This window comes from Pseudonaja textilis, chromosome 10 (assembly GCF_049901715.1).
Source record: "Pseudonaja textilis isolate UNSWEBS1 chromosome 10, rPseTex1.2, whole genome shotgun sequence".
NCBI classification, from domain to species: Eukaryota; Metazoa; Chordata; class Lepidosauria; order Squamata; family Elapidae; genus Pseudonaja; species Pseudonaja textilis.
The window spans coordinates 17,195,581-17,219,506 of NC_141999.1; the positions used below are offsets into that span (position 1 = coordinate 17,195,581).

Sequence of the window (23,926 nt, forward strand, 5' to 3'; positions counted from 1 at the left end):
CTTAGAAGAGCAATGCATTTTCACAAGGAGGAACAGCGGCAGAGTTTAGTCTCTCTGCCTCGACACAGCAAAGTGCCCTGGATTATCATCGCCTGCTGTGCAAATAGCTTTTGGACCGAGGGACTGGCCCTCTAACTAAATCAGCCAAATTTTATATGAGGGATAATTATAGCGCATGCAGAAAACAGAGGGAAGTGATGTGTCACTGGTGAGAAGATGAATAGGAAATGGGAGTGGTGAGTGTGTGCATCTGGTGGTCTCTCACATTGTGACTGTGGGGGCACAGGGTGGCGGGGGGGGGGAGGGGAATGACGCAATGTCAAATGTAGGAAGTCCTGCACAGTCACCAAACTGTTGCAAAGAGATTGGGCCGAGGGAACACAAAAGAAGGAACAGGACCATTCGATTTGGAAACAGAAACTTGCTAGTCTATTTTTTTTTTTTTTCCCCTCGCCTTTTTGACCTCCCAAATTCGGGGAAGAAGTAATTCTTTTCTTCTCAGTGAATCTTGGTCCGGGTGTCAAATGCATCATCGGAGTGGACTTTCCTGGCCTTCAGGTTCTTCGAAGCAGAGCAGTGAATAGACCCTCCCCATCGGTGCTTTGAACCAAAAGAGGTACCATCCAATGGACAGTTCTTCCATGTAGTGAATTGGCCTATATAGCTCCTCCGGTTTGTACCCACTTTAAGGGAGCTTGCTTGGGTTTAAAAGAAACCAAATAATGGAATAACAGAGGGACCTTGGAGGTCCTCTAAACCCAACCGCCTGCTCAGATAGGAAACCCTGTATCATTTCAGACAAATGATTGTCTAATCTCTTCTTAAAAGCCTCCAGTGACGGGTCAAGTCATTCCACTGGTTAATTGTTCTCACTGTTAGGAAATTTCTCCTTCATTCTAGGTTGCTTCTCCCCTTCATTAGTTTCCACCCATTGCTTTTTGTCTTGTCTTCTGGTCCTTTGGAGAATAGCTTGACTCCCCCTTCTTTATGGCAGCCCCTGAGATATTGGAACACTGCTATCCAGGTCTGCCCTGGTCTTTCTTTCCACTAGACTAGACAAATCCACTTCCTGCACCCATTTTTCATATGTTTTAGCCTCTAATACTCTAATCATCTTTGTTGCTCTTTTCTGCATTCGTTAACATCTTTTTTTTTATAACATGTTGGCCAAAATTGGCTGCAGTATTCAAAGTGTTGTCTAACTCTCCAAGGCTGGTCATTTAAACTGAAGTTTCAAGTTGGTATTAACAATAAACTTCGCCTGTTTACTCCAACTTCTGTGAACCATTTCACAGATAATGTGTGAGCAGCGCTACAGAGGATCTGCTGAGATAAATTTGTTCTCTTTTGCACTCTTATTGATCGTAACTCTTTTACAGTTTGAGTTACTGGACTGTTTGAATTTCTAATTTGTTTTTTTCTTTCTCTCTAACCAGTGAACCACATGCTGTATCTGGCTCAGGAGTGGCTGCTCTTAATTAAACCTGCTCCAGATCTCATCATGGATACTTTGGGGGCGGGGAGGGGGGAACCCTCAGTTTAGAATCTCTGGACCAAAACTTCAGTTCTGTCCTATAGCATAAGATGGTGCAGTTATCCAAGACAGTCCTGGACTACTAATACATCTTCTTTATTCACAGGCAGGGCTGCCAGTTGACCAGAAATAAAATCCGCTTGCCTTGCTTCTTTGCCTTCCCCAGCAGCTTAAAAATCCCACAAAGCAGAAGGCAAACTCCACTGCAGCATGGCATAAATACCACAACTTGCTGATGTGCGCAAATCTAGCTGCAGTGAAAAAAAAACCACAGTCCCTGAGTTGGTGGGCCCCACTGGCCATCCTTCGCAATGTTTTCTCAGTCTATTGCAAAGTAGACCTCGTTCTTCGGGCACTGGGGTTCAAATACATGGAAACTAGCAGGAAGTAAAGCTCCAGGGTTTTGAGGAAGTCAATGGGATGCAACTTTGGAGGTTAAACGTCTCAACTTGGTCCAGATGACATATGACTCCAGATGCCATCCCACATCCTGCTGAGGGAGTGGGAGGAAGCAAGTATTTTTTTGGAAGGTCCTTATATTGGTTTGCTTCATTGAGAAACCTGGCTAGGGAAAAACCATGTGGAGCTTTGCCGTGTCCATATTCTGCCTCTTGACTGGTGAGTGTATTTTTAATGGTTTTTCTCAAGAGCCGGTGAGTAAATCTGGGGATTCTGATGTTTTGCATTTAGATTTCTAACTCTATTGTTTTTAGAGATAATTCAAGACAGCAAACATAGCTCATATTCCTTCCTCCTCCTTGTTGTCCCCATGATGACAAACCGTGTGAGGTGGGTTTGGCTGGGAGAGAGAGAGAGTGACTGGCCCAAAGTCACCCAACTGGCTTTCATGCCTAAGGTGGGACTAGAACTCACGGTCTCTGGGTGATGGGCTCAGTAAGTCAGCTGCCTTCCTTGCCTAAGATGGGACTAAAACTCACAAACGCTTGGTTTCTAGTCTGGTGTCTTCTCTACTAGGGTTTATCTTCAGTCCAGGGTGCCACCCCCACGACGATAGAAGAGCCACTTCAACTTGGGATCTTCTAGATGAGTTGAGCCTATGATCTTCACCCTATCCAGACAATGGTGGGCTTGCTTTTTCAATCTCTCTCCCTCCAAGTTGGAAGGAGGCTATTATAGATCTTTCCAGCTGAATCCTCTTTCCACTTTCGTGTGCTTTGTTGAGGAGTGTAGGGGAAGGACTGGCTCCCCAGTGTCAGCCTCTAGCACAGGGGTCTCCAACCTTGGCAACTTTAAGACTTGTGGACTTCAACTCCCAGAGTTCCTCAGAGGAACTCTGGGAGTTGAAGTCCACAAGTCTTAAAATTGCCAAGGTTGGAGACCCCTGCCACACAATGTGAAATAGACGGACTCGTTTAACTGGGGTGTGAGCTCTTCGGTTGGCTATATCTTTTTATTCCAAATCTTTCACACTGGATCACAAGCAGCTCTGCATTGGCTCCCCATATTGAGTCTCCAAATGTTGGACTACAAATCTCATCGCTCAAGCTTAATATCCAAACCAGATGATGACCATAGGGAATGTAGTCTAGCAAATTTTGGGAATCACATCCAATGAATTAGAAAGCTCTGGGGGAAACAGAATCCAATAAGACTTCAATTAGTGCTTTAGAGATTGGTCTATCTAGTCTATGGAGGCTAAATTTTACTTGCTGGAGTAATGCAATTTCTTTTGCTGATTCTTTGTTAGTTACAGTCATTGTATTCACACACAAAGTACTGAACCAGATCAGTTGCAAACATAATGTACCAAGCTTGGATAGCTCTTACATGGGGTTGTATTGAATGTATAAGGGTTATATGATTAGTTACTGGTTCAATGTAACTGTGCAAACCCAAAGCACGGGTTCAGCAGTAACTAGGTGAAGTGTGTGGTTGTGAAACCAACTTTTAGGCGAAAGAAGATTCAGCAGAAATCTTATCTATCTAGAGTGCTACAGCGAGTTTAGTCCAAGTAATATGTTGATTTCCATGTGAAGGTCATATCAAGGTTATCATTAATTGTGAAGTTCCCTGGGTGTCTATTGTCTTCACTGATATAGAGTCACTAATGCTTCTACCAAATAATGGCTAGCTTCACATCACAGACTATGTACGTACACAATAACCCAACCCTTGTATTTGTGAATTTGTGTGACCCTTCATAAATAAAACAAGCCCTTTTCTTGGGATTCTGTTCAGGCAAAAGCTAAATATACCACTTCCTATTAATCATATATTTTTTTTTTATCTCTATCAGAAATGTTTCACTATGACAAGTGTCCGCTGGTACTTTGAAAGACAAAGGGAGGAGGCAGTTTTGATAGTATTCTCATTCTGCCTGTGCAAACTGATTCATTCTTTTTTTTTTTAATTAAAAAAACGGACTCTTTCCTTTAATTCTTAGAGGAAAGTCATGACCCTTTCTGAAACTCATAATTTCGGAACACTTGACTTAATATGATGGCCTGAACACCACAGCATTGAGGAATACCACAGCATTTCAATGTATCCATTATGATGCATGAACCTTAGGATATCTAGCTCTGGAAGATGACCGTACTGAACATAAGATTCAAAGCTGAGTTGCTTTAGAGTAACAATCAAATAAAAGAGGGGGAAAGACATTATGGACTTCATAAACAATACTGAACCACTGGGTCTGTCTCCTGAAAAGATCCTTCGTAAAATGTTTTCTCAGAGGAAGAAAAGAGGTGTATATAGGAGAGGATGCGGTGGCTCAGTGGCTAAGACGCTGAGCTTGTCGATCAGAAAGGTTGGCAGTTCGGCTGTTCGAATCCCTAGCACTGTGTAACGGAGTGAGCTCCCGTTACTTGTCCCAGCTTCTGCCAGCCTAGCAGTTCGAAAGCATGTAAAAATGCAAGTAGAAAAATAGGGACCACTTTGGTGGGAAGGTAACAGCGTTTCCGTGCGCCTTCAGCATTTAGTCATGCCAGCCACATGACCACGGAGACGTCTTTGGACAGCGCTGGGGCTCTTCAGCTTAGAAACATAGATGAGCACTGCCCCCTAGAGCCGGAAATGACTACCATGTATGTGCGAGGAGAACCTTTACCTTTACCTTATAGGAGAGGACCTGTATGGACCTATATTGTCCATATGGAGGGGGGGATCTTGGTGGTTATAAAAAGCTGAGCTTCCAGCAACCACCCAGAATTACTGATATTAGTTTTGTGTCTTCCTGCTGCTAATCATAGAACAATTTTCTTTTCAATAGAATAATGAGTACGATCTGTTTCGGTGTAATGTAAGAGAGCTGCTTTTGGTGCTAGCATTCCAACCTGTCTTCAGAATGCGCCTTTTTTTTAAATAATCTAGAATGATAAAAGACAGAATAATCCTCAGCCATATGCTCCTTGTAAACATCACTGCAAATACCTGGCATATGGTCAACCTAATAAACGTATATATGTTTCTATTTATGTACATTATTAACTTCTGAATGTAATACTGAGCTGTTAATTCTTGTGCATTCGTTGTAAGCTGTCAATATTCAGCAAAAGAATTAGCTCTGATGTTGGGAGAAGGGTGGCTTCCCATCTATTTAGGATATTGGTGAGGTGAAGGGGAAGCTGCTTCATCAATATGCTTGCATGGGATCTCAGTGGAGAGATAGCTAAAAGCATAAGAAAACCCACTCGCTCAAATCTCAACCCAACCTGTTATGGCTTGTGGCAGCATCAGCGAAGGATTTCTAGGCACAGTTCACACGATCACAGTTCAGTAAAGGAAAATATCTGGCTACCACAAAGAAGAGGGAGCCAAGCTATTCCCCAATGCACCTGAAGGCAGGACAAGAAGCAACAGGTGGAAACTCATCAAGGAGAGAAGCAACTTAGAACTAAGGAGACATTTCCAGCCAGAATATGTTCAGAATCAGTGGAACAACTTGCCTCCAGAAGTTGTGAATGCTCCAACACTGGAAGTTTTTAAGAAGAGGTTGGATAACCATTTGTCTGAAATGGTATAGGGTTTCCTGCCTAGGCAGGGGGTTGGACTAGAAGACCTCCAAGGTCCCTCCCAACTCTCTTATTCTATCAGGAGGGGTCATCTGCCCCTTAGGATTGGCTGACCCCATTTTGAGGTGAACGAAGTCACGCATCCTAAGATCAAGGGCGATCAACTTTATAATCGCCTAAGTCAGCTTTCCACTTGGTGATCCACAACTGAGTGGATATCACCTTGCAGAATTCTTAGTAATAACCTCACTGGCTGGGGAACGCAGGGACTTCAATTTCACACAACATCTGGGCCAGCAAGTCCCAGGTGGACTATTATCTTCTTAGTTGACTCCAGCCAATTTGCAGTTCTTTCAGCTTTCTTCGTGTGTCCTTTTCTCCCCTTTGGCTCTCTGTAATCTGGAAGTATTATAAATAATTGCATTCTACGTGGTCTTTAGGGACCTCACAATGCTCTCTCTCTTATTGGCTCCGCGTGCCAACCTCATGTGGGAGGCTGAGCAGAGGGAGCTTGGCCAGATCATGGTGCCCAGGTGGGTTTGTTTTTTTTTTTTTACACAAGCGAGTAAGTTGGTATTCAAAGCCTGATTGGCCCTTTTCTGAGCATTTCACTTGCTCTTAAGTCCTTTATTCCTAATTACTGCTAATTTTCTCCAGCCAGTGCACGCAAACACACCCTGAACCCTCTGGAATGCTATTCTACGTGGCAGCAGTGTTGATGTGTTTGTGGGCACAGCTTGTGCAAACCCCTGATTTAGCTTGAAAGAAGGGGAGGGGGGCATCTCCTGTTTTTTCAGAGGGCAGAAAGTTTTCTGTTTTCTCCAGCGCATGAGAGAGAAAGCTTGAATGAGGCTCAGAGGAACCGAAAATGCTGGCAGCCTTATGCAAGTATCTGGGGGCAGGAAAAGCAGGGGGAGGCGTGCAAGAGGAACTAGTAGTATGAATTTATCTGCAGGGGTGTATACCATAACCACAAACTTCTCCCCCTCCCCTTAGTCTTAGCAAAGTTCAGTAGAGATATAGGCAACTCCGCTTCTTATTTCAAAGCTTTAGCATGCTTTGCCAGCCATAAACCCTCATCTCGGTACTGCACATTAAAGCTTTCCCGTTCATCAAATGACAATAAAAATGGGCAAGACAAGCTGAACTCTTGGGTGTCTGCATGGAAGCAGCCATGCGTTTCTCTTAACCACTGCATGAAATTGAGTTTGGAATGCCTTTTCTGGGATTTTTTTTTTTTAATTTCCTGATCTAATTTAATGGTAGGTGATGGTAAGTGGGAACGGCCTTGGGAGACAGGAGGGTAGGCTGGTAGACTAGGGCAGTGGTCACCAACCGGTGGGCTGGGGACCACTGGTTGTCCGTGAGAAAATTTTGGTGGTCCACAGAGAAATGTCACGCCCAAAGCAATTAATCCAGGCTGCACAGGAACACAAGGCTGTGCCACCCACATGGCCGGCAGGAACACAAGGCTTGCATCACTTGCATTGCGAACAACACAAGGTAGTGAGGGGAGGAGGAAAGGGGTAGAGGGGGGAACTTGCCCCATGCACCTCACCTGGCCACCAGGCTGCTTCTTTCCACCTCTGCTTTTGGCTGCACACAAGGAAAGCAGCAAAGGTCTTTCTTTCTCTCCCCCAAACTCCACCAGAAATGAATCTTTGGGACCCTGCAAGGTCTCCTGCTCCAAGAGGCTGCACCAGCGCAACAAGTCTCACAAAGACTCATTTCTGGTGGAGTTTGGGGAAGAGAAAAAAAGACTTCTGCTGCTTCTGCTGCTTTCCTTGCATGAAGCTAAAAGGCTCTCTCCCTCTCCCTCTCTCTCTCTCACCCTCCCTCCCTCCCTCTCTCTCTCTCCCCCTGAGAACAGAGCTAGAGACGGTATCCTGCGATCCCAAATAAAGAATGATCGATCGGTAGGAAAATGGGGTGGGGAATTTTCCTGCAGACTTTTTGGGGGATTTTCCCAGGGTCTCTGGTCCACGGGATTAAAAATTATGAGTTCGGTGGTCCCTGAGGTCCAAAACAGGTTGGCGACCCCTAGACTAGGCCACCGTAGTGCAAAATATGTCTCAGCCCAAAGAAGGAGAGAAGGCGTGGGCTTTTTTTTCCAGAAGGGGGACCCCCTAGTTTTCCAGAGAATATAAAGAAAAAAAGAAAGGGTTTTTTGAAAAAATACTTTCAAGTTTCAATCATGCAAGATTCTATTAATGTATCCTTACGATAAAGAGAGGCAGGGGGAGTAGGGGAGTGTGGTGGCTGAGTGGTTAAGATGCTGGAAAATCTGGCAGCCCAGGTGTGAGATCCGAGTGTCACAGGGTGAGCTCCCGTCTTCACCCCAGCTCCTGCCAACCTAGCAGTTCGACAGCATGCAAATGTGAATGGACAAATAGGTACCACTTCAGTGGGAAAGTAACAGCGCTCTGTGATGTCATGCTGGCCACATGACCATGGAAATGTCTTTGGATGGTGCTGGCTCAGTGGCCTTGAAATGGAGATGAACACTGCCCCCTATAGTCAGCAAAGAACTAGCGGAGTAAAATCCAGAGGGGCTACTTTTACCTTTACAATGAAGACAGGGTTAGTATTCATAGTTATGCTTCCTGTCTGAATTACCTCGAAAAGCTAACAGGTTTCCACCCAAGGAGTAACTAATTAGCCTTCACTTAGCTATTTTCAAGGTCAGCCAAATGTCTTGAGGTGCTGCCATTTAGCAGGTTGTTAAGACTTTATAATTCTTCCCTGTGTTTTGCTCACAATATGGACATGATTTACCACTGCTTACCCAGCCTGCTTTTGTTAATTCTACCAGATAGACCAGTTTGTCCCCTAATTAAAAGCATTTAAAAAATTGCAATAGCCACTTACAATACAGTGCACACCCCACACTTTTTGCAACTCCCAAAATTCACCCAGAATTCGCAGGACAATTTTTTTTTTCATAGTTTGAGGAAGTCTGCTCAAAACTTTGGTAGGGTTGTACAATAGTAGTTTTTTTTTTTAAAGAGGGGAGAAAATCCATAATGAGACTTTGGACTCCTAGAGATTATATCACAATTTATAATAATAAATGTGAATTTCTAAATGTATTTTTGTTGTGTGATTCAGAGCCTTGTGTGTGATTCAGAGCATCATATAGCAGCTTGGCATGTGTCCATTAATAACTCTATTTCATTCAGTTCCTGTATTCACTTTAAAAGAAGCACTTCAATATTTGGGGGCATCTTTCAACCAAAATTATAACATCCACTTTTAAACAAAGTTGCTCTCTAATAATGACTCCTCTAAAATATGCATTCCTAAAATTATTTCTGCCTTTTAAACGGTTCCTTTTTCTATTTTCTAATCATCGCCTCTGTCATATATTACAAAACGCAGTGCAGTTGGAAATCCAAAGCAAACACTCAACAGCAGAAAGCGCGCTGATTCAGTCGGTTGACTTCAACCTGGGGTTCTCCCATAATTCCACTTCCCCAAATGCAAACTTTCTAACTCAACCAGCTAACCTTTACCCTCCAAACAGCTTGGACTACAATTCCCATCCCTGGTAGCCTCTCCAGGTTTGCAGTGGGAAACGTTGCAAGGGAAGCAACTAGATTGAAGAAAACTGATTTTTTTTTTTTAAATGCAGAGCACTGTTTGTAACTGAGCTGTTGTTTCCTTTCTTTGCAGGATTCAGTGTTGCCGAGGGACCAGGTGAGGCATGCAACTGGAACTGTTTTTTTTTTAAAAAAAATAATGATTTTTATTTTTTTTTAGCAAATGATTCATGAGTAGTGAAAGAGCAGCCAGTTTAACCATGCATATGAAACAGCCCCATTTATTTCTGGCTTTGCTCTACAAAAACCATGCATTTTCCCACCCAATAACAGGCAAGGCCTCCTAGCAAATACGCATTCGGGTCTACCACTTCTGCATTGGGAAGAGTCATCCCAATTTGCATTTAAGCAAATATTCCAGGGTTGTTTATCACGGTACACAATGAACAAGAGCCTTTGGATTTTACAAAGCCGCCAGCTTTCGTTTTCATTTTCAAATAGTTAAATCTGCCGCATGATTCAGAAAAGCTTGTGAGCAAAAATAAAATAAAATAGATTAAATTAAAAAACAACAACAACAACCCAGTGAAATGGCTCACTGCAGCTCTGCTTGTATGAATGGGACATGCTTTCAGTGAAAAATTAAATTTGTTTCAGCTGTGTTTGGTTGAATTATCCCTCAACTGGATGGCTTTTTGCGTGGTAGGCTAAGCTTCATATCAAGGACTTAATAAGTTTCGGAGCCTTATGGGTACATATGGAGAATATTTGTCATGATAGGCCTGGCTATTAAAAATGCCCAGTTATACAAAGCATGCTGACAAAACTGCTCCCCACCACATCTTCTCTAGCTTCTCTGGAAGCAAGTTATGGCATCCATCCAGTTTTGAGCACGTGGGCCTGGCTTGCATGCACAAAGCGTGGTACCAGAGCACCACTCCAGTTGGCCTGGATAAGCTGCCTGTTTGTCCAGGCAGAACAAGAATCTTTTCTCAGGATAGCCTGATAATTTTGTGTATTTGGAAGTGTGAACTGCCACGTAGCCATTAATTACTTTAGAAGGTCCTGCATTTGCACAACCTAAGAACATTTCGCTTATCACAATGAATGAATCCAGCCCAGAGGTGGTATTCAGCCGGTTCTGACCAGTTCTGGAGAACCGGTAGTGGAAATTTTGAGTAGTTCAGAGAACTGGCAAATCTCACCTCTGACTGGCCCTGCCCCCAATCTATTCTCCACCTCCCATTGAGTCCGGGTTGATCGGTTGGGTCTTCTTTGGTTGCCCTGCACAGGAGAACAGAGCTGGAAAGCAGGTTAGTGGGGTGGGAAGAGAATGGGGATTTTGCAGTATCCTTCCCCTGCCACACCCACCAAGCCATGCCTATAGAACCGGTAATACATTTTTTTGAATCCCACCACTGATCCAGCCACATGTTAAAGGTGAACACATTAATAGCAATAGCACTTACACTTATATACTGCTGAACAGTGCTTTGCAACCCTCTCTAAGCAGTTTACAGAGTCAGCTTATTGCCCCCAACAATCTGGGTCCTCATTTTATCCACCTCAGAAGGATGGAAGGCGCAAAAAAGGCCTGAAAAATAGCCTGAAAAAGGCCTGAAAACCATCTGAGAAACTGCCTGAAAACTGTCTGAGAAACAGCCTGAAAAATGGCCTGGAAAAGGCCCCAAAATGGCCTGAAAAAGGCCTGAAAACCAGCTGAGAAACCGCCTGAGAAATGGCCTGAGAAACGGCCTGAAAAACGGCCTGAAAAAGGGCTGAAAAATGGCCTGAAAAAGGCCTGCAAAGCAGTCTGTTTTTTGGCCAATTTTTTGGCCATTTTCTGGCACTTCAGTGCCTGCGAAGACCAGCTGGCCAGAAACCAGAAGAGCAGCTGGCAATGGTGTGCGTGCCCATTGAGAGGGCTCTGCAATGCCACCTCTGGCATGCATGCTGTAGGTTCTCCATCGCAGATATATGGTGTGACCTCTCAGGAACGCAGCTGTAACTGAAGAAATGTAGAAAGGTTACTCCTTGTTGTGCATCTTTGCACCGGATGCCAAAGCAGCAACTGACGTTTCTTGTACAATTAATAGACAACTTCAAGCGAAGTTTCTGTGTAGCCAGCTCGCAGTGTCATCGCTGTTTTTTTTCCAGACGTTTCCTTTTGTTTGAGCTAAACTGAACTCCAAAAGCCTCTGATTTGTTAATGGTTGGTGAAATTGGGAGCAGGACCTTTTACTGAATATTCTTCAGTGGGAGGTGAATTGGACAAAACCATGAGCAGTGCGGGCTGCATTTCCCTTCTTCTTTGCTGAGGCATTTTTGTTGTTTCACTCTTTGTTGACATGGTCCGTGTTTGTGAATACCGATTCAAGGTGCAACAGAAGAGATCCTGAAGTGAGAGCCCAACTCTCTAATTTGCAGTTATTCATTCATTCATTCATTCATTCATTCATTCATTCATTCATTCATTCATTCAAACAAAATAAGAAAGAAACAATAGGACAGGGATGGTAGGCACATTGGTGCGCTTATGCACTCCCCCTACAGACCTCTTAGGAAAGGGGTGAGGTCAATAGTAGACAGTCTAAGGTTAAAGTTTTTGGGGGTTTGGGGAAGAAAACAACGGAGTCAGGTAGAGTGTTCCAGACATTGACCACTCTGTTGCTGAAGTCATATTTCCTGCAATCAAGTTTGGTGCGGTTTACCTTGAGTTTGTATCTATTGTGTGCTCTTGTATTGTTTAGGTTGAAGCTGAAGTATTCATTGACAGGTAGGACATTGCAATAGACAATTTTATGTACTATACTTAGATCAAACTGAAGGCGGCGTAGTTTTGCAGTTTACACAATGCCTTGGACAAAATAGGTTCTTATCAAGCTTGTTCTTCATGACATTTGACAGGAGGTTGAAATGTTCCTGTGGCTTCTCAAATTGTCCTAAATGTCCTGTCCTTGCCATTTTGTTATTTTGTTGTAGTTTACACATGCATTGAGGCACATCTCCTTAAACACAATTTTACCATTGGAAGAACACACGAAGGTTTCTAGCTTTAAGATCTCCTCAGCTTTCTCCAATCTTCTTCTCATAGCTCTTTCTTTTGCTTTGCTGATAGTCAGTGTGTCATTTCTTTTGGCTGGAGGAAACTGTAATATGAATATTTGTAGCTTCCTTTATGCGGGAAAAAAGGCCTTTAAAAATCTTCATCCAACTGTTCTTAGGTAATATATCGGGCCTGGGTAAGCAACCTTTTTTTCTCATTGCTACTCTTAACAGACCCTAATCTTAAGTGAGCATTTCTCTATCCAGAGGTAGTTAGAAAATCTGGAATTGCAATCTAAAGGCCTCTAGAGCAGGGGTCTCCAACCTTGAAAACTTTACGAGTTGTGGACTTCAACTCCCAGAATTCCGCAGCCAGCAAAGCTGCTGAGGAATTCTGGGAGTTGAAGTCCACAAGTCTTAAAGTTGCCAAGGTTGGAGACCCCTGCTCTAGAGGGTATCAATTTGGAGAAAGCTGATCTGTTTTGGGTATAAGCACTGGAGGTGTGGGTTTACATACACATTTAAAAACCCATCTGGGAGAGGCAGTGTAAAGCTTCAGTTTAGAGTTTCAAATTAAATTTGTTTCACTTTCTGAACCTGGGGATCGGATGAGAAGCCTCTCAGTTGGGAGCCCTTTTTTCAGGTCTGCCAAATTTGGGAAACTGATTCCGATGGTCAGGTAGGCTCACACCAGTGGTTCACATCAGTTCAGCAATTGAATATATTCCAAGGGATGGGACAAGCTGCACCTGGACTAGAACTGGATATGGGATCAGGGCATTTCTTCAAACGCCTTCTACTCTCTGTTCCAAGCAGAGAGATGCAGGAAAGGAATAGAGAGACCTGGTCTGATATTCTGCAAAATTGTGTTGTAATTGTGGCAGATTGTGTGGACCAGGGGTGGGATTAATTTTTTTTAACTACAGGTTCTGTGGGCGTGGCTAGGTGGGCGTGGCTCCCTTCTCCTATGCAGGGCAACCAAAGGACAGCCAGCCAATCATCTGGGACTCAGGATGCAGAGAATAGATGGGGGCGGGGCCAGTCAGAGGTGGGATTTGCTGGTTCTCTGAACTACTCAAAATTTCCGCTGCTTGTTCTCCAGAACTGGTCAGAACCTGCTGAATACCAACCTCTGGTATGGACTTAGCCCTAGGTTGCCGAACGCTGCTGTCATTTTGACAAGAAATGATAAAAAGGCACCTTCTCTGTATTTCATACTTGTATCAAACCAAGGAAACCAACTGACCGTATGTCTGTTCTACAGGAAACCATGGAGACTGTTATCATATTAATACAGGCATCATGATTGGGTTTGTAATTGGAGATCTTCTTCTCACCCTCCTCCTCCTGCTCCCTGTTTATTGCTGCATCCACCAAAAAAGTGCGAAGAAGAAGAAGAAAAAGGGTAAGTGAACCATGCTTGACAAATGAGTTTATTCTGGGACCAGCAAAAAAGGAGGAAGGAAAGGGGAGAATGGCCAATTGGACTCAAGTATTATTTCTGCCTGCCTAACCCAGCTTTCATCAACCTGGGGCCCACCGAATATGCCACATTATAAATCCCAACATCTCTAGTGATGTTCTGTAGAGATTCTCAGCCATCCACAGGTCATGGTTGTCCCAAAGGTGCTTTTTCAAGGAGGCAACTGGGCTTCCTTGTTTTTTTCTTTTGAAGACGTTTCACTTCTCATCTAAAAAGCTTCTTCAGCTCTGACAGAATGGTAGTGGGGAATGGAAGGATTTATATTTCTTCCATTCCAGGAATAATGGACGGAAAACGGAACAAGGAGAGATTTAACCTGGAAAATAAGGAGAAACTTTCTGACAGTGAAAACAATCAACCCATGGAACAGAAATTGCCTTCGGAAGTTGTGGGAGCGCCATCACTTGAGACCTTCAAGAAGAGACTGGACTCCCGTCTGTCAGAAATGGTTGTAGGGTCTCCCGCTTGGGCTTGGACTAGATGACCTACAAGGTCCCTTGCAACTCTGATGATCTGTTATCTGTTATCCTTGCAGACAGCTTCTTGGATGAGAAAGCAAAGAATCCTCAAAAGAAAAAACAAACAAGAAATTCCAGTTGCCTCCTGAAAAAGCACCTTTGGGATTTCCAGTGATGCTTTCCTCTTTTAAGTGATCTTAAAAAATTGCCCATTATTTGATGATTCACATAAGTGAGAGATCCTTGGTGCTCTTTTAAGCTTCATGGTCTTCTTGCAGACCTTTTCTCATTACCCAAACTAGATGACATCATCAGTGCTAGTAAGCTAGTGGGGTTTGCTCCCAGTTTATAGTCTAGTGGCACCTAAATCCTTAAACCCTAACTTAATTCACATAAAATGTGATGTGGTAAGTCATATCCTAATTATCCCAGTTACTAACAACAGGTCAGGTGTTAGGGGTTCGTATCAGGCAAGACTCAGAGGGAGGTGAAGTCCTCAAGGAATCGCTTTATTGGAAATATCATGTTGGCACACATCTAGGGGTGGGTTGCTACCGGTTCACCCCGGTTCAGGTGAACTGGTTGTTAATTTTATGGCCAGTTTGGGAAACTGGCAAGTCCCAACCCTGGTTGGCCCTGCCCACCCCGCTTCTTCCCTCCCAAGAGTCCCCATGTGGCTCATTTTAGATCCCAGATAAGTGCAGGGCCCGCATGGAGGCTCAGGAAGGGTGAAAAACAGGCCTCCCGGAGGCTCTGGAAGGCTGGAAATGGACCTGTTTCTGGCCTCCAGAGAACCTCTGGAGCCCAGGGAGGCCGTTTTTGCCCTCTTGGAGGCTTGAGGAAAGCCTCCAGAGCCTGGGGAGGATGAAAATGGTTCCAGGCCATGGAGCAGGAAGCTGACTAGGTCACAGCCACCATAGCCATGCCCACCTAGCAACCAGGCAGAGAACTTGCTGCTAAATTTTTTGAAGCCCAACCCTGCACAGTGTCACCTCTAATAAATCCTTTGAAGTGTTTTGAAGATTGGCTGGAGAATCATGATTTAATTAGGGCAATTGCTGGAATTCCTGATAGCAAGCCAACTCTGGCATACGTAATTTACAGTCACCTAGTTACTATCTGCGAAAACATTTATGGAAAGCAGTTTTGGTTTGCAAGCTGCCGTACTGCTCCCCCCTCCCTTTCCATTGACAACTCTAAAAAGACCGTGGAAATATTTTACGAGTTGATACACAGATCTGGTGAAAACCGACTCTAAAAGTTCCCGCGGTTTTCACCTAATTCAAAGTAAACGTTTTCCACTTCCTCCACAAACCCTCAGTCACACGGTCCAATCGGCATTCAGTCCAGCTGCTAGATGACCTCAGCCTGCCCTTTCTGAACACTTCCAGGAATGTCCTCAGATCCCAAGGGAAAGCATTTTGTTTTGGCTACAGCACCTCAGCTACCTCTATTCCCCACTCCCCTCCCTATCCCTCAGCTCCAGTCTGGGTCAACACTGAAGTGGAAAATAGGTTTAAAAATGGCCTCACTTCAGTCAACTTCAGGGTTGACATCAGGAGTGCGCAAAGGAGATCAAGAGGTTGGCTGTGGTCCCTGATAGGAGCCACACCTCTTTTCAGGCGCATGGGAAAAAGGTCGCCCCTTCAATGGCATTGTAGCCACTATTTGAACATGATTTCGTCCCACTGAAAATGTCCTCTCTATCATTGCATATTCAGTGAGCATATGTGGGCTTTTCCCCAGCCCCTGACCTTAACTCTCTATCTGTGAAATTGGGCTAGCAGCTATTGCTTTTACCGCAAATATGAACAGGCTGGCAAATTTTTATTATAATTCCTCTCCTAAACTCTAACCCCTGCCTATCATACAGTTACGTGTTCTTTGGCGAGAAAATGCTAACCTTTGTTGTTTCATTCAAAATTATTTTCAATTCATTTAAGTGAGGGCCATTACAACACTGTCCTTTGCATAGAGGCGGGTTTTTTTCTAATTAAAGCCATAATATTAAAGATTAAAAAAAAAACCTATGAAAACTAATTGACACTCCCCCCACCCTTCGTTCTTTCTACAGAGGAACCAAGGAGTTACGTGAACATGATTGGAATACAGAAATAACCAACCCTTTCCAGTTGGAACTGCATTTGCGCCCTCTGCATCAAATATGATCAGATACCTGTGCTTCTGCAGAATTAAATATCAGAAAGCAGAAAACTGGTCCCTAGGATCGAGTGTCGAAGCCTGGAATTGCCTCTACAATGAACTCTTCCTAAGTGTCTTGGTCACCTCGCCCACCAGAAATAGTTTGCAAATTGTCTAGCACAATATTTTCTTCCTTTCTGCCTTCCCTTCTCTTAGCAGAACCGTTCATCAAGGAACCCCAAAGCCAGAGACGAGGTGACCTCTCATTAGATCGCACATCTGGCTGGTCCTTAAACCTTCAATATTGATTGGCATTTGGAACAGCATTGGCTCCTGGTTTGGTTTTTGAAAAAATTATTTCTATGGCTTTTAAAATAATATTGAAAAAAGAGAAAGGAAGAAACCAAACACAAAGAAAATTGTAATGCAAATACGTATGTGCGTACAAGACACATAAAAGTGTCTTAAAAACGAAAAAAAAAAATATAGAAAAGGAAACAAAAAGAAACAAAGTATAATGTATTGTTACAACCATGAGCTGATAAAGTTCTCTATATATGTATATTTAATGTAAATATTATTCAAGTGCTTATATGTTAATTTTTTTAGATAACTATCATTCTTTTTAACCGACTGTTCTTTGTATAAATGAGTTCTGCACTTCATTATACTTGTCTGTACGAAATTTATATCTGTGATGAAGCACTTTTGGAAAATTTGGAAGTGGTTATTTTGACATCTGAACATTCCACAATGGGACATTTTCATCTCTGTTTGTGAACTGGGGACGATTGAAAGATCTAGATTGTTAAAAAGTATGGTTTTCATTTTTAAAGGGGGTTCATGGATGTTGCTTGGGAGAGAAATGGAATAACAGAGTTGGAAGGGACCTTGGAGGTCTTCTAGTCCAACCCACCCCGCTCAAGCAGGAGACCTGGCTTATACCATTTCAAACAAATGATTATCTTAAAAAACAATTTTTTTTACTACCAGTTCTGTGGGCATGGCTTGGTGGGCGTGGTGTGGCTTGGTGGGCGTGGCTTGGTAGGTGTGGTGTGTTTGGTAGGCGTGGCAGGGGAAGGTTACTGCAAAATCCCCATTCCCTCCCCACCCCACTAACCTGCTTTCCAGCTCCCTTCTCCTGTGCAGGGCAACCAAAGGAGACCCAGCTGGGACTCGGGAGGCAGAGAATAGATGGGGTTGGAGGGGCCAGTCAGAGGTGGTATTTGCCGGTTCTACTCAAAATTTCCGCTACTGGTTCTCCAGAACTGGACAGAACCTGCTGAAAACCACCTCTGGTGCTAGAGCACCCATAACTTCTGGAGGCTAGTCGTTCCATGGATTAATTGTTCTAACTGTTTTAATTTCTCTCTAGGTTAAGGAGAATAGATCTAAGGGAGGATTCTTGGGAAATGGGCTTTTGGAATTCTTATGTTATTGCTAGATATGTTTATATCATATCAAGCAACAGATGAAAATTCTGCTCCCTGGAGAGGGACCATCCAGCTTGCTGCACCATCCATACCGCATATAGATCTGAACTCTGTAACTTAAACTTAATACATAGAAATAGTTGGAATTTTCCTGTCATGGCATCTTAGACTTTCTACAATAAAAATTACTTATCAGGAGTTCCTGGATATTTGTCTACTTGTTTCATAGGTTCATGCCGAGCCTGTTGGAAGAGAAACCTGCCCTGTGTCAATTCTGCTACGGGATTAATAACAAAATGCTTCTTTAAATCAGTTCAGGTTCACTGGCTGCTCAGCTCTCCTAGTCTAGGGAGTCTCTATATTAGAATATAACTGTATTGCTCAGGCCAATAAACACTAGAGGTGCACAAGATACAGTAAATACCAATTATGGGTCCAATTCAATATGTTGGCTATCACCTTTAAAGCAGAAGGTATCTTCAAGACTTCTCACAATTAGCTCTCAACCCTTTGTTTAGGGACTGTTCAATGCTACAATGGCACTAAACAAGGTGATTTACAACTGGTCCTCATACATACGACCATCGTAGCATTCCCCAAGGTTGCAATGATCAAAATTTTGGGCCTTTGGTAATCAGCATGCATTTGATGATGGTTTGCAGCATCCTGGGGTCATTCAATTGCCTTTTGCATCTGTCCCATCCAGCTTCCGAGAAGCAAAATAAATGGGGGAAATTGGATTCACTTAATGACCACATGATTCACTTGAGAACTGCAGTGATTTGCTTAGCAACCTTGGCAATAAGGTCATAAAATCTGGCACTAGTCGCTTAATCATCAACTTGCTTCCAAGATAAGTTCTCATCCCCAATTTTGGTTATAAGTTTGAGGACCACCTGAATTCAGACATCAACAAGACTCTCTGCTAAGAGACAGGATTCGGGACTCTACAAAGTGTCCCATCGCTGGAGAAGCTCCATCTATGGAAATGCCATAGCACAGGGGTGTCAAACTCAATTTCATTGGGGCCGCCTCAGGGCTGGGTGGGCGTGGCCGACTGAGTGGGTGTGGCCAACTGGGTGGGCGTGGCCAGCTTAACACCGCTCCCCAAACTGCTGGTGTCAGGTTCCAAGAAATGCAACCATTATAAAATGAACTCCAAGGCATTTCAATTCCTCAAAGAATAAGTTTATTAAGTTACACCATCTTGGCACTAAGGAAACTTTCAGTACTGGCTTTCCACATCACTATAACTAGGCTTTTCACAATTTTTCAAAACAATACGTTACATTGTCCAACTGGGATTTGGAATGGTAGCCTGGAAACTTCGCTCCTCCTTCGTCTGGCCAGGCAGCCGTTGGAATGTGGCTAACTCATTGTCCAGCTATGTTGTTTTGGTTGGAACTCCATCCACCTCAGCTCTCCCTCCAACCCCCTTCAGGTCCCTAGTACGTCAAACTGGATTCATATAAATAACCCAGATATAAATTAATCTACCATCTAACCAGATTCAGGCTTGACAGCTGGACTGTTTCCTCTTTGCACTGGGTAGACCGGCCTCTTACATTTTCCCCGAGCTGGATCTGACCACATTACGGGCCTTGTGTTTGACACTCCTGCCATAGCACCAGAGGTGATATTCAACAGGTTCTGACCAGTTCTGGAGAACTGATAGCGGAAATTTTGAGTAGTTCGGTGAACCGGCAAATGCCACCTCTGACTGGCCCCGCCCACATCTATTCTCTGCCTCCCAAGTCCCAGCTGATTGGCTGGGTTTCCTTTGGTTGCCCTGCACAGGAGAATGGAGCTGGAAAGCAGGTTAGGGGGGTGGGGAGGGAATGGGGATTTTGCAGTATCCTTCCCCTACCACACCCACCAAGCCACGCCCACCAAGCCACGCCCACAGAACCGGTAGTAAACATTTTTGAATCCCACCACTGCATAGCACATTGTCTCACTGATGTCTCGCTGACTTTTCTTTGAAGCACCTTGCCCTTGTCAATAAGTATTAACTCTTCTCCAATCTGTTTTCCCAAGCAAGAAAAAGATCATCCCTGGAAAAGCTCTGGGGTGGGGGGGATGTTTTAAAATTTGATTTCTATCCCTGTTGATCAGTGCCATTATATATTATTAAGATCCTGCTTTTAATATTCTGGGTTTTTTTTCCTGCATACACTGCTCTGAACATTGAGAATAGAGGGCCATGGAAATGTTAATTATCTGTAATAAAATAAATGCTACGCTCAGGGCAAAGCATTAGTAGCCCCTACAAAGGGCAGATTGTTGTGAGTCATATGTGAATGGTGACACTCTTGTTTTGCAGTGAAAGCAGAACTTCAGGTACAGAAAGTCCCGGGGCACAGAAGTCACATCCTCACATCCCATTAAAGGATCAAAAGCATCAACCTGGATGAAGGGTCATAACACTTTCAAAATTTGGTAGCATAATGGCCCAGTGCCCTCCTTTTAGTTCACTTTATTGTCATTGCACCTCATCCAACGAAATTAAATACCATCTTCAGTGTATATTATGACTGTGAAAATAAACACAAACACACATCCTTTGCATTCTATACATTAAATTGAAAACCCTTGATCTTGCATTAATATCGCACTATTCAGTAGAATTCAACAGAATTCTACTTGTTCTTCTTAGAAACCTAAAATGTAAAAGGGGGATGAAAAAAGAAATAGTTCTGATAGTGTGGCCAGCCAAAAAAAATGGGAATTATAATTGAATTATAACCAGAGTAACAGTGTTGGAAGGACTGTAGAGATCTGCTATCCCAGGGATCTCCAACCTTGGCAACTTTAAGACTTGTGGACTTCAACTCGCAGAGTTTCTTAGCCAGCTGGCTGAGGAATTCTGGGAGTTGAAGTCCACAAGTCTTAAAGTTGCCAAGGTTGGAGACCCCTGTTCTATCCCAACTCTCTGCTCAAGCAGGGGATCTTGTACCATTTCAGACAAATAGCTGTATAATTTCTTCTTTAAAATCTCCAGGGGTGGAGCACCCACAATTTCTGGAGAAAAGCTGAAAAAATCTCCCATTGTCGGGATATTTCGTGGTCTTAGTTTGGTTCTTTCCTTGGTTAGTTTCCATCCGTTGCTTCTTCTTCTCCTGCCGTTGGTATTTTGTGGCTGCCCACTTAGATATTGGCAGATTGCTATCATGTCGCCCCTAGTCCTTTTCTTCATAAGAGCGGACATACCCAATTTCTGCAGCCGTTCTTCTTGTGTTTTACCTCCAGCTCGCTCCCCTTTGTTACTCCTATCATTTAATAATGTACTTTTTTTAACAATATAGATTGCCATTTATGCCCCTTATCTTCAAGGCTATCTACCCCTGCTCTAATCCCAACTGAAAAATGTTGCAATACAAATGGTCACATGTAAGCAAAAGGCTCTCTTTTATTTTGGATCTGTGACATGACTCTATCCCACCCCACAAAAGTACTGTGGTGTAGAAATATTCCAGAGGAAATAATCAACTGCACTTGCCCTTCTCTTTAAGTTCAGCAGGGGGAGAATTGAGTTAGAAAGAAACACCTCTGCCCCTGGAGATGTGTGCCTTTACCATTTTTGTGTGGCATTGACTTCCTTTCTGGAGTTGTGGTTTTGGGTAGCCATTCCAATTTGCATGTGCAACCACGACTGATCCATGCTTAAGAAGGAGCTCCCATTTTTCTGTCCTTCCTCCCTTCCTCTTTCTCACCGCAACGATTCAGATCTAAATCTGCAGCCTGTGATTTTGTTGTGTTGGTGTTTTGCACTGATGACACCCAGAGAATTGTAATCTACCGTTTTTCAAAAGGGAAAAGAAGGACCAGGGGTGACAGGATAGCAGTGTTTCAATATCTCAGGGGCTGACCCCAAAGAAGAGGGAGCCAAGCTATTCTCCAAAGCACCAGAAGGCAGGACAAGAAGCCATGGGTAGAAACTAATCAAGGAGAGAAACAACTTAGAACTAAGGAGAAATTTCCTGATAGTTAGAACAATTGATCAGTGGAACAATTTGCCTCCAAAAGTTGTGAATGTTCCAACACTGGAAGTTTTTAAGAAGAGATTGGACAACCATTTGTCTGCAGTGGTGGTGTAGGGTATCGTGCCTAAGCAGGGGGTTGGACTAGAAGATCTCCAAGGTCCCTTCCAACTCTGTTATTCTGTTACCCCTGGTGGACATAGATCCATCTACCCAATCTCTCTTTACCTGAGATCCTATTATTTTTGTTCTTCTTTCCGATATGTCAGGTTCCCAGAGAAAATGTGCATTGCTCTTGCTAGTTTTGACTGTTCACAGTGAACTTTTGAAATGAGATTACGGCCTCATTAAGGCTGCACACGGGACCTAAGGTTGCACATTGCTTACCTCTACTTTAGAGGCTTACTGAATCCCCTCACCCCTGGCAGGGTGGCTTGGCTTTTCAGTCTTTAGCTTTATCTCTTACCTTCCTGTTTCTTTTCTTATACAATCCTCATTTGCTGAGGTTGCGTAATGCAGCAAATCGTAAAGAGGCTCTAATTCATAACCCACGCTGGTGCTTGCATACATGTTCATATATTAACTAATTCATACTCAAATTGATGTTAAATCTTTTGCAGCAATTGCAACTTAATTGCAGATTATATTGTCCTAATATTTGGTTGACTCTGGTAGTGTGGTTCCAGAGGGAGATAAAAAAATCCAGAGAGCCAGTTTGGTCTAGGCACCAAACTGGCCATGAGATCTAGTTCTGCTTTAGGCATAAAAGCCGGCTGGGTGACTTTGGGCCAGTCCTTACCTCTTAGCCCAACTCACCTCCCAACAGTGGTGGGATTCACATTTTCTTTTACTACTGGCTCTGTGGGCATGGCAGGGGAAGGATACTGTAAAATCTCCAGTCAGAGGTGGTATTTGCTGGTTCTACTCAAAATTTCCACTACCGGTTCTTCAGAACCTGCTGAATACCACCTCTGTCTCACAGGGTTGTTGTAGGGACAACAGTAGGCAGAAGAGGTGTTGGATATGTTTGGATATTAATTGTCTATGGAGATTCTCCATCATCCAGGTCATGGTTGTCTCAAAGGTGTTTTTTTTTTCAAGAGGCAACTGGACTCCATTTTCCCTTGAAGACATTTCACTTCTCACCCGAGGAGCTTCTTCAGTTGAGAACTGAACTGAAGAAGCGTCTTGGATGAGAAGGGAAATGTTTTCAAGAAAAACCAAAGCCCAGTTGCCTTTTGGAAAAAAAAAAGGCATCTTTGGATATTAATGGCGCCTTCATTTATTGGTAAAATCATAAAGGCGGGATACAAATTATAAACAAGGAAACAAATGTCCAGTGAAGGTTTTTTTGCCATTTGCTGTGCCAATTTGTGAATACAGTTGCTTAGATTTATAACTTACAGGACACGCCTCTCTCTTTTCTATGACATTCAAACTGGAGGGGTAAGTCATGTTGCTCCTTTATAGGAGTAATAGATGCATCTACCCAGGGGTGGGATGCAAATATTTTTACTACCGGTTCTATGGGTGTGGCTAGGTGGGAGTGGCTAGGTAGGAGTGGCCATGTGACTCGGTGGGCGTGGCTTTTTTTTCCAGCACCCCACCCTGTTGTTTTTTTTGCAAAAACTCCTCCCAGGAGGCTTCCCTGAGGCCCAGGAGGCAAAAAAAATTGGAGTGCAGGGGTGCAGCAGCTGGGTGAAGCAGTAAGACAGTGAGGGGGATCCCAGAAAAGCCGATCATCAAAACAGCTGATTGTCGGGAGGAGAAAAAAAGAAAGAAATACTCTAAGGAGTGACAGGGCGGGGTGAGTGGGGGAGAATGCAATCAGCAATGTCACTCATGCATGCGTTGTTGTGCATGGTGTGATAAGGACTGACTGGGTAGGGAGGAGGAATGGATGGAAAGGGGAGCGGCCAGCCAGGGTGCGATTTGCTGGTTCTCTGAACTGCGCAGAATCATATACTGAACCGGTCTGAACCGGTAGACTCCCAGCCCTGCATCTACCTAATGAAAGAAGATGAGATGGAGAAAAGTCCTGATTCCACTGAGATCCCCAAATATCTCTGAGCAGCCTTGGGTTTTTATGAGCCACCGACATCCTGCTTTCATAACAAAAAATTGTGGTGTGCTCAAGAAAACAGAACCAACTGCTCTGACCCATTTTATCTGACTCCGTCCAGCCTCCCCTTCAGCTTTCAGTCAGAAGAAAAAAAAATAAAGCAAATTTTGAATCAAACATGATCTTAAAACAGACGGAATATTAAGTAATGGAATTCGTTTAACTGACTGCTGATTTCAGCAGAAAAATAAAAGGAACATTAGCTAGAGAACG

The 23,926-nt window shown here is 43.6% G+C and overlaps 1 long non-coding RNA gene across 1 annotated transcript; it reads left to right on the plus strand.

Moving 5' to 3' along the window:
* Window positions 1-1,860: 1,860 nt before the first annotated feature.
* LOC148124918 (uncharacterized) lies at window positions 1,861-17,809 on the plus strand. The gene is made up of 4 exons (XR_015744812.1): window positions 1,861-2,152; window positions 9,184-9,207; window positions 13,360-13,500; window positions 16,111-17,809. It is a non-coding gene; the product is annotated as an uncharacterized LOC148124918 (long non-coding RNA).
* The last annotated feature ends 6,117 nt before the right edge of the window (window positions 17,810-23,926 follow it).